This window comes from Manacus candei, unplaced genomic scaffold (genome assembly GCF_025592945.1).
Source record: "Manacus candei isolate 608988 ecotype Guabito, Panama unplaced genomic scaffold, ASM2559294v1 h1tg000042l, whole genome shotgun sequence".
Taxonomy (NCBI): domain Eukaryota; kingdom Metazoa; phylum Chordata; class Aves; order Passeriformes; family Pipridae; genus Manacus; species Manacus candei.
The window spans coordinates 4,977,016-4,990,880 of record NW_026138090.1 but is presented as its reverse complement, the minus strand read 5'-3'; the positions used below and the strand labels follow the sequence as shown (position 1 = coordinate 4,990,880).

Here is a 13,865-nt window from a genome sequence, read left to right as displayed (position 1 = left end):
AGGCACCTCTTTGGTCATTGGGTTCAGTTCCCGCTGTCATGAGCCATCAGTTCATATAACTCCTTCTTTGGATTTCTTCAGCTGCCTCTTAAATTTTGCTTTTTTGACTGTTATTCCTGCTGTCAGAAAGCTTTTCCAAAATGTCATTCCTCTGCTGTTTAGAAACTTCTTTATAATTTCCAATGTCTGTTTATTCAGGACCATGTTACAGTCATTTGTTCTCATGCCAGAAGTGTCTTTCACTCTCCTCCCTTCTGAGTACTCAGACCCCTGAGGTGTCTATGGATAGCTGTCAAAAACTTTAGCTTCCTTTTCTCTAAGCTAAATAAGCGAAGCCCCACTGCTCTCCTCCCTTAAGACAGCCTCATCAGTCCCCTGTTCCTTTTAGTAGTCCTTCTCCTTATCTATTCCTAATTCGATTATTATTTTTATACTAATACATGGATTATACACAAGTTTTAAATGGTATCCTGTGCAATGGCACCAACAACACCTTGCATCTGCAGAAAATACTCTTTCCATCTGTTTCCTGGAAGTTGCATTCACTGACTGGGTGCTGCATGCACCCATGTAATCTCTTCTGTTGTTTTCAAGAAAGGAACTTTCAACTTTAGGAAAATATGAGGAATTTCAGTTAGCAACTGAAAGCTTGTACTTGAGACCTTTTGGGAAGAGACACTCAATTTTTTTTTTATTCAAGAGAGGATACCCAGAGACATTCTTGATTCAGCTGTTAGCAAAGCAAATTCAGTGCTGGGATGCATCAGGCAAGATTTCTCTAGCAGAGGTGGTGAGGAGTGTCTTTGTGTATTACTAATGAGCTAAATAGTGCCAGGGAAAAGTCCTTGACAATATAATTCCAATTGCCCATACTGAGAAATTGCAGGAATGATCCCTGGAATACTTCTGACCTGAGTCATGGAGTTCTTTTGGGATGTGACACTGTCCCAAATAATTCCTAGATGTGTGTTGGGACTTAGGACGTGGTGGGGACCATTAACCATTTCCATTCTCAATGTGGATCCCCTTTTCCAGAGGCTGAGGGAGGGTAGATGGATGGCTGGCCACAATTGTGGTCCTAATGCTCTCATTGCATCAGGACAGTCCCACAGAAATTTAGCTTATAAGACAAGACATAGCTATTGACATGATAATTGTACAGCTCCTTGTCTGAAGGACTGTGCACAGTTCTGATCATCTGCACTCATGACAGAGGAGCTCGAAGATTGCAAGTACAGCTCTCAAACACTAACAGACACCAGACTATGGTCATATCACTTAATTGCTAAGACAGTCTCTAGCCATGGAGTTTGACCGAGATAACTCTCCCAAGACAACTCCTGGGAAGGGGCTGGAGACTGTCTTAGCCCCAGCAGTATTCACATCAGACCCCTGGGATGAGACCTTGGAATTCTGGAGCTCCAGAGATTTTCATTGTAAGGGCACAGCACAGCTCTGCCAGATAGTATCCAGACCAGAGAGTGGTCCAAGGCCCACCCTATTTGCTAAGATAATTTCAGCCAAACTGGATCAGATGTAGTGAAGAATTATCTGGGTGATCAAGAGAATGCAGAATTAACTCTATGAGAGCATGTAAAAATGATTGTGAATGCTTCAGAAAAATCTGCTTTATACTCAAATAGAGCTTTATGTACAGAAACTGTCCACAGCCCCTGGGAATTTGGTTCCCAATTCTTTTAACTGGAGCATCATTTCAGCTCTCAGATGTCATGTGTGAGAGACAGTGAGTTTTGACACAATATGTGTCAAATATACCTCCAAAGAGATGCAGCACTTCTCTGGGAGGTAATGACAATTGCTGAGCATGATTTCCTTCCAAATTAATATGGAAACTCCATAGATATCAGTCAAGAGAAATTAACTCTCCTAAAGATATTTCATAGGAATCACTTTCTTTCCTCTGTCTTTGCTATCTGTCTCGTCTCTCAAGGAAAATGCCAAAGTGGATAAATTCAGAACTTACAAAGGGGCCTAGAGTAATGAAAGCCCAAACCCCTGAACATCTGTACATAACTAGGGCTGTATCGGGTTGGCAGGCATCTTGTCCCCATTGCTACTGTGTCACTCAGTGTCCATTACCATCTATTGACTGTTATCCAACACAGACAGCCCCAGAGATGAAGAAGGAAGGACTCTTGGCACATGTATAAAGCCGACTGTAGTGAGTGTTTTGCATCTTTAGGACCCCTGGTTTTACTTACACATTGCTTAAAATACAATATTCGGCACAAATTCAGGCACCTCATCAGAGGAACCAGGAAGGGAAGGAGAAGCACTTCTGTCTCATTCTCTTTAAGTGCAAAGGAAAGACTCAAATCTGGTCCCCAGTTTGGGGCATGTTCAGAGCAGAGTTCCAACAAGTAAAACACTCTGTTTTGGGACCACCAATACTTCTTCCTCCTCTGATGGTGTCTGAGGACACAAGTGAAGCATATGTAAGCTTTTTGGAGGGAATACATGAAGAAAAGGATCAATGCCATGATTCACAGGGATGCAGAAGCACCTCCATCCACTTCTGTACAGCTTTGAGGAAGGCATACCAGGACTAACCCAACCCTTCTCACTAGACTGAGGCACCCCTTGCACAGAGCTGGCTTCTCTTCTAGGGGTTCTCTTCTAGATTTTTGCTCTGTGCTTTTGCAAGTGACACATTGAACACAGTAAAACAAAAGCCCATGGCTTAGGACTTTTGTTACAGGTGCTTCCCAAACACATTTATCAACTCATTTCCTCCCCCACACCCCCCACAATTAGCAGCCAATTGCTGACACCGTTTTGCAATTTTGAGATATCTATATGCTCCTCAATTCATTCATTTCACAGTTGTGTTCTATGCAATGTCTCTTCTACAATCTTTTGATGCATAAATCAAAAGGAAATCTAATAATAAAAAGTGATCATAAATAGATACATATGCTTGAAAATAAGAATTACAGCATGAAATGCAGGTAGATATGGATAGAAGAAAATCTAAATTTATGGACTTTATAAATATAGCCAAACTTATTCTCACAGCCCCATCAATGTGATAAAAGTACTCCAATGTGTTTCATATCACCAGTGGGGAATATGGGACTTATAGGGAGGAAGAAATGTTACTGCAGGCACACTTGACATGGAATTGGGAATTCAGTTGAGATTTCATGATCAGCAGCTGATAAGTTAACCATGATGAGAGAAAAGAGTCAATTAGGACAGCTTTAGGAGCATGAATTAAATCTAAATATCCCTTTATAGTCATTAAGCCATATTCCTTCAATATGGCACAGCAAGAGACACAAGAAAAGACCAAGGAAAGACAAACCTGGCCTAGCTGATTGCCACCTATCTAATCTCTGTCAAGTGCAATCTTATAAGTGTTTGCTTCCAGCAAACACAAACCACAAGCAGCGGTCATCTCAGAAGTGAGCAGTCCCTCATTCAAGAAGGAAAAAATAAATGGATATCTTAAACTTACCTACAAAGTGCCCTGACCTTACACTCATGTATAAGAGAACCTGTGTATTTTAAAAAGAAAGTGCTCTTTAAGGAGAGATTTTTAAGCTGTTTAATAGGATGCCCAACTGAAACTCTGGGAATAATAAAGGAGTGTTTAAAGCAGACTGCCTGCCTCATTCAGACATGTCAAGGAGCTGATCCAAAGACACACAGGAACTTTAAAAGGTGCTGGAGCCAGACCATCAGTTTCTAGTACTAATAGGAGCCGAGCTGTTAATGTTTTTGCATGACATCCTGTAAGGAAAATCACTGGCATTTGGCTCAGTCAGGAGAGATTTCACCATCTGTTATTGTAGAGACCCAATAATGATAAAAAAACCAAATAAGCAAAAAAACTTAACACTCTGTCAAATTTAGTGAGGTCTTAAAATATTCCTGCACAGGTAGAGGATTTTGCTGGAGGAGAATCAAGACAGCAACGGGCTCAATTACATCCGAGTTCCCTGTGTAGGACCTGTCAAGCAACTCCTATCATCACATCCGTAAGCGAGTGTGAGTAATGGGTTTTATTTAAATTCATGTGGTGTTTTCCTACCTACACCCAGACAGATAATGGACATAGACCAGAACAATGATCACTGAGCAGCTATCACTTAATTCTTGTTTTATTCTGCAGCTTGCCTGCCTTCATCTGTCTTCCCTCCTGAAGAAGTAAGCACGTTCCTTCTGTCTCAGATGGAAATGCAATGGCCTATTACGAATTCATCACAAGTTTTACATTTTCCATCCAAAATCATGAGAGTGATACAAAAAACAAAAATCTACAGAATTTGTTTCCAAAAGCATTCAGCTTCACGCATATATGTTTAGCTTTCTGCAGTTTAATTCCTTATCCCCCAAGACACACAGTCATCTTCCCTCTACGTAGCAAATCTAACATTTAAAGATTTTATTTGCCTCACCAAAAACAATAGGTACTAAGTATGGTGGTAAGGGCAGATCATCTTATGAAATATTGAAATAATCTGTTGACTCGCTGCAGTTCTATTGATTTAAGAAACACAAAGAAAATATGCTGAACAAGATTAGGGGGGGGATTATGTAGCATCACGTGAATGTGGTAGTAAAGCATCCTACATACTCTCCTCATTGTCAGCTTCCTGCAGGAAAAAAATATGTGTTCAGCCCTGAAAACTACATCCTTTCAATGCAAGTATTCGTGCACATTCATTTGCTCTAGCTATCTGAATTCCTTTGGGTTTAGGAAAGCTGTCAAAACCTTATAAGTGTGAATGCTGTTGTGTAAGTAAAATTAATCACTCCTTTTCTGCTTCCCATATTTTAAAGATTTAAATGAGTCTTATTGCTGGGGAAAAGATGAGGAGGAGCATAGGGGCTGTCAATATGGAATTGTAAATCTTCTGGCATTTAAAGTCTTAGATCTAACTGACCTCATGACGGTGCTTCAGACCAGCACCTATCTTGGTGTTGTAAAGCAAGCTAACTGTCTTTACCCAGGCATGAATCCCACTTTGCAATCTGTTGTAACTACCTAGGGTATGAGGCTCAAGTGGAATGCTCCAGTCAAGCAAGTAAACATCAAAAAACAAACAAAAACATTTGCATTTGAGGAAGTATGAAATATATTTATCATCTGTCCTTTAAGCCTGTGTAAGTGCTGGAGTAAGGAGACAGTAATATGAATAGTTGTAAGTCAGTTACTAAATAAAATGGAAATATATGAATAATTAATGCTAATAATAACTGGGGCTTGCCAGACTGGTGTGTGATGAGGTTTTAGTTGATGCTTGTCAGGGATTGTTTGGGGAGAGGGCTTCCTCTCTGTCCAGATCCCCCAGCTCACTGTGGGCTGCAAGCCAAGATGTAGGCTGGCTATTTTCAGTACAGTGAGGAGGAGTTCCCAGCAACATCCTGCTGATGGCTGTAAGATGAAGGCTGGCTTCAGAAAGCAGTGTCAGCCAAGCACTGTTGCCTAGAGGCTGTCTGTCTACACCAGCAACTCTGTCCCGAGGCACTTCAGACTCAGTAGACGTTATTGACACCCTCATATTTCAGCTGGCTTCCCTCCACTTCCCCATAGCCATTAGAAAGGCTTTCCAGAAAGCACTTTGGAGCAGGAGCCAAACCCAGATGCTCTGAAAATCCCATGGGATTTTCCTAAGGAACTTGCATGTGCCCAGAAAATAGAGGGAGCCCTGGGAAGATGGCTAGCTTATGATTTTTTCTCTGTGTGGTAGCAGGAGAGATGATCCCACAGGCCTTATTAACTGTTCTGCCATCATTCCTTTCTGAGGGAGCTGGTAATGTAATTCTCCAGAGGAGATCTCCTGTTTGACCAGAGTGAGCGCCCCTAGTTCTTGCTTTACCTGTCAACATACTGTCTCACAACCCAGAAAAAAATCTTTGCTGGCAAGATATGTCACAACATTGAAGTTAGGTCTGAGGCATGGTGCCAGCTGAATGGATCTGTCTAAAGCCTGGAGAACATGGGATTCGTGTCACTATCCAATGGGGCCAGATTTCTGCTGCCATCAGAGCCACATCTAATTTACCTCCATGCAAAGAAGAACGGAGTGTACTCATTGACCAGACTACCATTCACTGGAGGAGCACGTAATGCATTACAAGCATTAATTCTTAGGATACAACTGCAAGGTCAGAAAGTAATATTATCTCTATCTTCTATAGGTACAAAGAGGTGAGCCAAAGGCAGAGATGAGACTGGAACCAACTTTCAGTACCCTGTTTTACTTATTAGACTGGAGCCTTTCCAACAAATGGAAGAGGATTTTACATGCTATGAGTCCAAAGTCTCTTGAAAAAATAACTCATGTGCTTTAATGAGCCAATATAAGGAAAAATGTGATGTACGTGAGTTTTCCTGAGATTTAGGCAAGTTACTATCTAAATTAGATGATTGTCATACAGTCAAAAAGTGCTGAAGGACACCTTCATACAAAATTCCAGGGTTCCCTCTTTCTCATCAACAAAACAATGAGTATTCAGGGCACTTTAAGCTGTTCTGACCTATTATTGTAGAGCTCTTTTCTCTTGGTTCTGCTGCACTCAGTGCATTTCCCCATTTAAATTCATTATCTTCATGAACAAATAGCTTTGTAAAGCTCTGTGGCCTAGTTGTCTAGTTTAAGTGAGGCAACATTGGTAAAGAAAAATGGGAATTCAGTTAATGTTTTTGAGGAGAAACAAGTAAGCTCTGGATAATGAAGACCTGAAAAGTGTTTTGGTAATCTAAATGGTGTCTACCTTTTGCAGCTATATCAGTCATAACAGGATCCATTTCTTCTTGTTTGTGGACTGGGCTGTACTGAAGGTAATACCACACTGCCTTGAGCTTCTTGTTCTCTTCATTGTTCTTAGATATTGGTGATCTCAGAGTTCTATCCTGGCACTGGGAATGAAGTGATCTTTGCTTCTTCTGCCATTAATTCATGCCATACTTTGTTTTCTTCACAGCTTCTCATTGGTAAAATACAGGTATGGCATTATTCCCTGTCACAAAAGGATCTGTAGTGGTGGGGAAATACAAAATATTCTTGTTTATCTGTTCAGCTACTGAAAAAGAGAGACCTGCTCACAACTCCATGAAAAAAAAATATTTCTGAATGTAAGGGTTAGGTGTTCAAAACAGCGAAGTACCCTAAAGAAAATGAGGTGTGTTGCAGGTTTACTTCCCTGTTGCCTTGCTGAGCCATCAGGGATGCTGTCAGTCCCCAAGTGAAGATCATGACATTAGTTTAGACTCACAGTATGCACTGAAGCACAGCTAATGTTCTCCTGTAATTGTTTACCAAATGCTGAAAGCAGCCAGAAAGACCACATGCATGCATTCACATATATGCTCACTGCTATGCTTAGGCCGACGGAAATTTTATAAATTGCTAACCCTGTCTGGAACTGTATTGCTCCCAACCAAACATCAGCACATTGATTTGGGCAGCAGATCAAGGAGTGGAAAATAGGTTCTATGAAACAGCAGGCTTAACAGCTGAAAGCATCAAAGCTCTGAGCTTCCATACTGGCCAGATGATGAGTATTTAATTTCTTCCCTGTGGGTCCTGAAATGCAACAGAAAAACAGGAACTAATTCATAGGTCGGTCCTGTTGTCCTTTAAGTATCAATGAAAAAAGTTTGTACCTTCTATCAGAAATTAAATTTCTCAATTGGTATATTCCTATGGACCACCAATAGTCATGTTAATGTGGTCCATGTACTCAACATGGTCACAATGAGGACCTGGCCTCACTTTCAGCAGTCACTCAGGGGCACCAGCATGCAGCTGGCAAAACTGGCTTGTTCGCTTGCACATGTGTGAACAAGGCAGATACTGCTCCAGACATTGAGAACAGATGTGTCCATAAGACACAGATATCTATCACATGCAGATGTCTACCAAAGCTCTCTGACTTTCTTAGTACACCTACTCAAATTCCATAAACTTTGTACTAGATGCATCAAATAAGAGAGGAAAGGAGAGGAAATTTAATTTTCCACTTGAAAAATTATGGTTCTTTCATTTCTATGCCTCCCCACATTACACTCATATTTAATTTAAGATCTTAAGTGGTTCTAAATAAGCTCCTAAGATTCAGTTTAAGCACAAGATATTCATTCAGGATGAATGAATAATTCTAAATAGCTGGAACAAGAGAACAAAAAGGTTTTAACGTTAACAATGGGACAGATCCACCAACAAGATAACTATGATTGACACAAATGGAGCTTCTTTCGCTGGTACTTAATTTGACCATTGCATTGCACAGTGTTTTATTCCTTGTGATTACAGACCTAGCTCAAAACAGTCTGTTGGTACAAGAGAACTCACAGTTCAAGTCTATAATACCCCTGACTCAATGAACCAGTGAACCACACCAAAGTCTCACGTTGACTCTACGGGATGTCAGTACAGCTACTGGCACAAATTATTGAATTGAGCTTGAAAAATGTACAAGTTTTCTCTGACTGTGGTGCCTGTTGCTAAATTTGTCAAACATTTCCCATCATGTGGCTGTCTGAAGCCCCAGGTGAATGGAAATGTAGGGTGTTTTCCACTTGACACTCAGTTTAAGGTGAGCTGAGAGTGGGATAAGGGGGGGAAAGTTTCAGACAGGAATTGTGTAAAAGGTACAAGTGGACAAGTGGAGATGGAAGGACTGCTGCTTTGCAATTTAGAAAAAGTTCCAGCAAGCTTTTCCTTGATAAGCAATTGCAGTTTTTTATGTCAGGACACTGAGAGTGAGCACATGAGTTATGTGATTGAGATTTTTGCTAAACCTCTGAGAATGTCCTGAAGCTGGGCTGTTACCAGCCCTTCAACATAATCACCACTTATACATGCTGAGGGAAGCCTTCTTAAACACCAGGAGCTGAAACCTTTAAAGAGTCTGTCCATGCTTAGAAGGCTTGAGCCTCTCAGTGTTCCTAGTGCCATCCAGAATAATCCCACACAATAAAGCAGGAAGTTGCATTGCTTCACTGTGTCTGCTTGGGACCAACTTATCCATGCCAAGAATAACAAATCACAGAGGCAAAGTTGGGATTTTATTACCATTGCTGTTCTCAGCAGCCAGCCATGGTAGGGCTGACCCCCAGAAGAGTCTCTTCTCCATTATCAGCACAGTCAGATAAAATGAAAGGAAAAAATCCTGCCACTGAAATGTTAGGGGCATCTAAAGTGTCTTGCAGTATACAGATAACTTGGGAGAAAGAGGCTGCTGACATGAAGAGGGGAAAGGTTTGGAAGAGGAACACAGGAAAATTGCAACAGGGAACAAGGAATGGGATACACCTGAGAGCAGCTACTGACCTGATCAGTGATCAGTGAAAGGAACAGTTTACAGATTGAAGAAATGGAACTTCTAGCATTTGCAATCCTATCATAACAAGCAAACTTCCTACACTCCAGCACCCTGACTGCAGAGTGCCAAGTTAACTCACCAAGTTCATGCTGGACTAACTGGGGCACGCTGTGATGATAATAAAAGCATTTATCTCCCATGAATGCAAGCTTATGGATTGATAGATCATTTGATCTGTGTGACTGTATTATGGATTTGCCATTAGCTTTCATCTTTAGCCATGCTGACAGAATCAAAAAACATATTTTTTGCACTGGGTGGGTTTTAATCGACTTTGTATTTTCCTGTGAGTACAGTTGGAACACAGATAATCTGCAAAATACACTGACAATCTTCTAGTTTATTCTGGTTTATTCATATTTTTCAAAAAAAAAACACCAGAAGAGCATATCACAGATGTATTCTCCTGTAAAAGCTTTACATAAGATTTGAAGGAGAATAAACTAGCATTAGCCATAGAAGAGAGAAAGATGCAGTGCAAAAAAAGCTTATCCTCTGGGCCTGATGAAGAAAACAGCTCGAAGCCAGCAAATCAATGATCCCAAAATGAAACTGAAACACTGTCCACAGAGAGAATGGATTTGCAAAATGTGAGTTCTCCCTATTTCATATGGTATTGCTCCTATTCACAGAGGGGGGCTTTTAGTACTAAGGCACAAGGTCTGATGCTGTCAGGGCCTGATAACATTAAAATAATGTGACAGAGGGACCAATCCTTAGCTAGATTGAAATTTTAAGAGAGCATGAAGGGGAATCCATCTTATCTAGACCATCTTACCCATCTTATCTAATCCATCTTAGCTTTGTTGTTGACGTCTACTTGTGAACTAACTGACTCTTTGTGGATTTCATCAATACAGTCAATAGAGTGCAGGGTGTGAATCAGCCTAAAATAGAAAGGACCTGAGGGTTTTGGTGAACAAGCTGTCCCTGAGCCAGCAGTGTGCCCTGGGGGCCAAGGAAGCCAATGGTACCCTGGGGTGCACTGGGAAGAGCATTGCCAGCAGGTCAAGGGAGGTGAGCCTGCCCCTCTGCTCAGCCCTGGTGATGCACATCTGGAACTGCTGTGTCCAGTTCTGGATTCCTCAGCTCAAGAGAGACATGAGACTCTTGCAGCAGGTCCAGAGGAGGGCAACAAAGATTAGGGGACTGGAGCATCTCTCTTACAAGGACAGGCTGAGGGAGATGGGCCTGTTTAGCCTTGCAATAGAACAAGAGGGAACGGGCAGAAACTGATGCACAGGAAGTTGCCCCTGAATATTAGGAAGAATTTCTTTAGTGTGCAAGTGGCTGTGCATGAGAACAGATTGACCAGAGAGGTTGTGAAGTCTCCTCCACTGGAGATATTCAAGAAGTGGATGAGCCTGCTTGAGCAGGGAGGTTGTACCAGATGACCCACTATGGTCCCTTCCAACCTGATCCATTCCATGATTCTGTAAGTCCGTGAAATTAACTGCATGCCAAGGTACCCTTTGGCCTTGTTGGTCTCATTGACTAAATGAGAGTCTGAAGAGTAGACTCTATGCAGAAAATTTCATTGTTCCATTCTATAGACCCTGTTCGCTGTCATGGAGAGAAATAGATCCAGTTGGGTGAAATTTATTTCATCCTATTCCAATGTCTAAGATATATTAGATGAATCATGTCCTATAATTGACTAATCCAGGAGTAAAGCTGTGCTTTTGGCTTACATAACAATAGGGGAGGTTTAAAAGTCAGAGCTTGGGATATTGCAAGGATAGAAGAGTTCTCAAGGCATGCCCTGGTCTTTTGAAGGCTGTTTTCCTAAGGAAATAGGGCTTATGCAATTTCATTAACTGTCAATTCAATAAAATTTGAATACTAGCCAGTTTCAACAAAATTGTAGAAAATACAGACCTTGGAGACATTAATCTGTTACAGGTTTCCTTTTGAGGAAAGGAAGGTGGCTCAGTAAAGGAATGAAGAATGAGATTAAAATCCCACTGATAAAGAAAGGCTGAAGAGTGAACTCAGCCACATAGCAGACATCAGAAAATCCTCCCTGGAGAAAACCACAGGCAAACAGACTTTGTGGAAAGTCCTTTGCTCAGATGGGCTGTATCACTGTTGTAACCTATCTTATATCAGCTGGAAACTGTCAGATAATGTTTCTGCCTTGGAAAAAATAAAATGCCCTGGTCTTATGCAATGTCAGAAAAAAAACAGTCAAACTGAAACTCAAGTGTCACCTGAGGATAGCCTGTGTTTGACTGACATCAGTGAGAGCTTGGCTCTGGATTCAGTAAACCCTGATTTCACACTTTGTGGCCTTGTTTTAGACAGAAAAGTTACAGGCAGAGCGCTGCCAAATATTCAGTAGCCTATCCAAACCACTGAGAAATCCTTAGGTCAGGATGACTGACCACCTCTGACACCTTCATATTGTAGATGATGTCTGTTCTGCAATCCACTAGGACATACTGAGAACATGCAGCCTGTGATAAAAGGCTGTTACTCAAGTGTTGTCTTCATTTTAATGTTGGAGGGAGGCCATAGGATTTCCCATTTTAAATGTTGTCACCTGTTTTTGCAGGACTCCACTGTTTCCCATGTATATTTTTCATTTCTTTGTGGAAAAGGAAAAGACAGAGGATGTTGCCCGTGCTGATTTTGCTTTCCTGAGAAAAAGGCAGCTGGGCCTGAGCCATGAAGGGAGTGTATTTCACTGCTTGTTGCCAAACAGTGTCCTAAAAAGCTTATTTAATTAAAAACTTAGAGAACTGCACTTCTTTTTCCCTGCAAACTGTCATGTAGCTTAAAGGTCTAGGATTTTGTCAAAGCTATCATTCTGCCCTAGAAAGCGAATTTCAAAATTTCCCCTCAAATTCCTTCACATTTCCATTCTTGTCATCCTTCCGTAAGTCCCCTCTTCCCAAGCACGGTCAGTGAGATCCACAGAATTTGTCCCCAGGCTCAGCAATGCCCTGAGCTGCTGAGCTACTGCTGGAGCAGAGCCACATCCAGGGCTGCTGTTTCCTGATTTTTCTCCTTGCTCAAAGACACCTCTGCAGTTCCTCCCCTGTTATGTAGGGCCCTTTGCCTCCCAGAGCCATGGGGCTGACACACGGGTAACACCACAGCCCTGGGAAGAACAGAGGATCTGCAGAGTGGGTTCTTCACCATCATCTTTCTCTCTGTGAAACAAGCTGTGGGACTGGAAGAATATGCCCTTGAGGGGAGTGCAGCCTGGTTCACAATCTGGCATGTACAATTCCTAACCTACTTTTTTCTCATGCACCTGGTCTTGTGGTTTCTCAGCTCACATTTTTCAATCACCGCTTGACAGGAGAATTTGGGGCAATTATCACAGAATAACATTCACTGCATGCCTGCTGCCATGTGGATAGTTCTGCTGGATTTCCTGTGGTCAGTAGAAATGTTGGCAAACATGGAATTTCTCCCTGATCAAAGCCAGAAAGTGCAGGCAAACAATGAAATCCATACCTCTGGTTCAGTTTCGTTAACAAATACAACTAGTGACTCTTGGCCAGTTCCTGAATTCTTTAATGGGATTATTATTCATTCATGCTGGCCTCGGTGAAATTTAGGAAACAAGTATTAATCTTAGATTGCAATGAGAATTGTAATAACAAGAAAGCTTGTTATTACAAGGCACACAGGCCACACAGAAAGAATATCCAGCCCTGGCCCTCCCAAAATAAATCAGATCTAACTCCTCCCGGAGTGAGGCAGGAGTACATCCCTACAGTGGACTGTACCTTCCAAGAAATAATAAACCTTTACACAAACATCCACGCAAAACATTTTTAACTCTTCCTTGACCGAAACTCTGTCTGTCTCCAGTAAGCAATGAAAGGAGCACAGTTAAGACCAAGATTCATCCTGCTTAGCTTTAGGTTTTAAAGTTGCTGAAGTTAGGGTTGTTTTCACCCTAAGCTCCTGCTTTCCACAGTGGAGGCAGCATCTGTAGAAAGCATTTTATCCCACCCAGGACAGGAATTGCCATTCATCTATTGTAAAGGAAACCAAAGAGAGAACCTCACTTTAGATGTCTAAAATACTAGGAATGAGGAGTTCAAACTTCTCTGGGAAGCCTGTTCCAGTGCCTCACCATCTTCATAGCGAAGAATTTCTTCTCTGTAATGTAAATCTGGTCCCTCTCAATTCAAAGCCGTTCTCCCTTGTCCTATCACTACATGCCCTCCTAAAAAGTCCTTCTCCAGCTTTCTTGTAGATCTTTCATCATGCCTTATATAACATGTGGCCATATATAAGAACATAGGACAAAGTTTGTACAGGTTTAGAAAGACGTGAATTGTTGAGATTATTCATGCTGGTCTTTCTTCTTCTTTGTCACCATGTCTGAGATTTGGCACCACAGAGCAACTCCTTGCAGAAGAGTCACAGACATGGAGTATACTTTATCCTGCCACCCAGCTGGGCCTTCATCTGACGCCAGGCATACTGATGCAGAACACCAGCATTGTTCAAGATATTCTTAAATAGGACCTGTCTCTTTCCTTCCC

The 13,865-nt window shown here is 41.6% G+C and overlaps 1 protein-coding gene across 4 annotated transcripts in view; it reads left to right on the top strand.

Moving 5' to 3' along the window:
- Positions 1 to 13,865, top strand: part of GRM3 (glutamate metabotropic receptor 3) — a 104,632-nt gene that overhangs the window by 34,839 nt on the left and 55,928 nt on the right. For 2 of the 4 annotated variants that reach the window (XM_051795290.1, XM_051795292.1), the window contains exon 2: positions 3,903 to 4,011. The exons of 1 other annotated variant lie outside the window; for it this stretch is intronic. The gene's annotated coding sequence lies outside the window, so the exon portion shown is untranslated. The remainder of the gene's footprint in view (positions 1 to 3,902; positions 4,012 to 13,865) is intronic. One more of the 4 variants, XM_051795293.1, reaches the window with a different exon arrangement.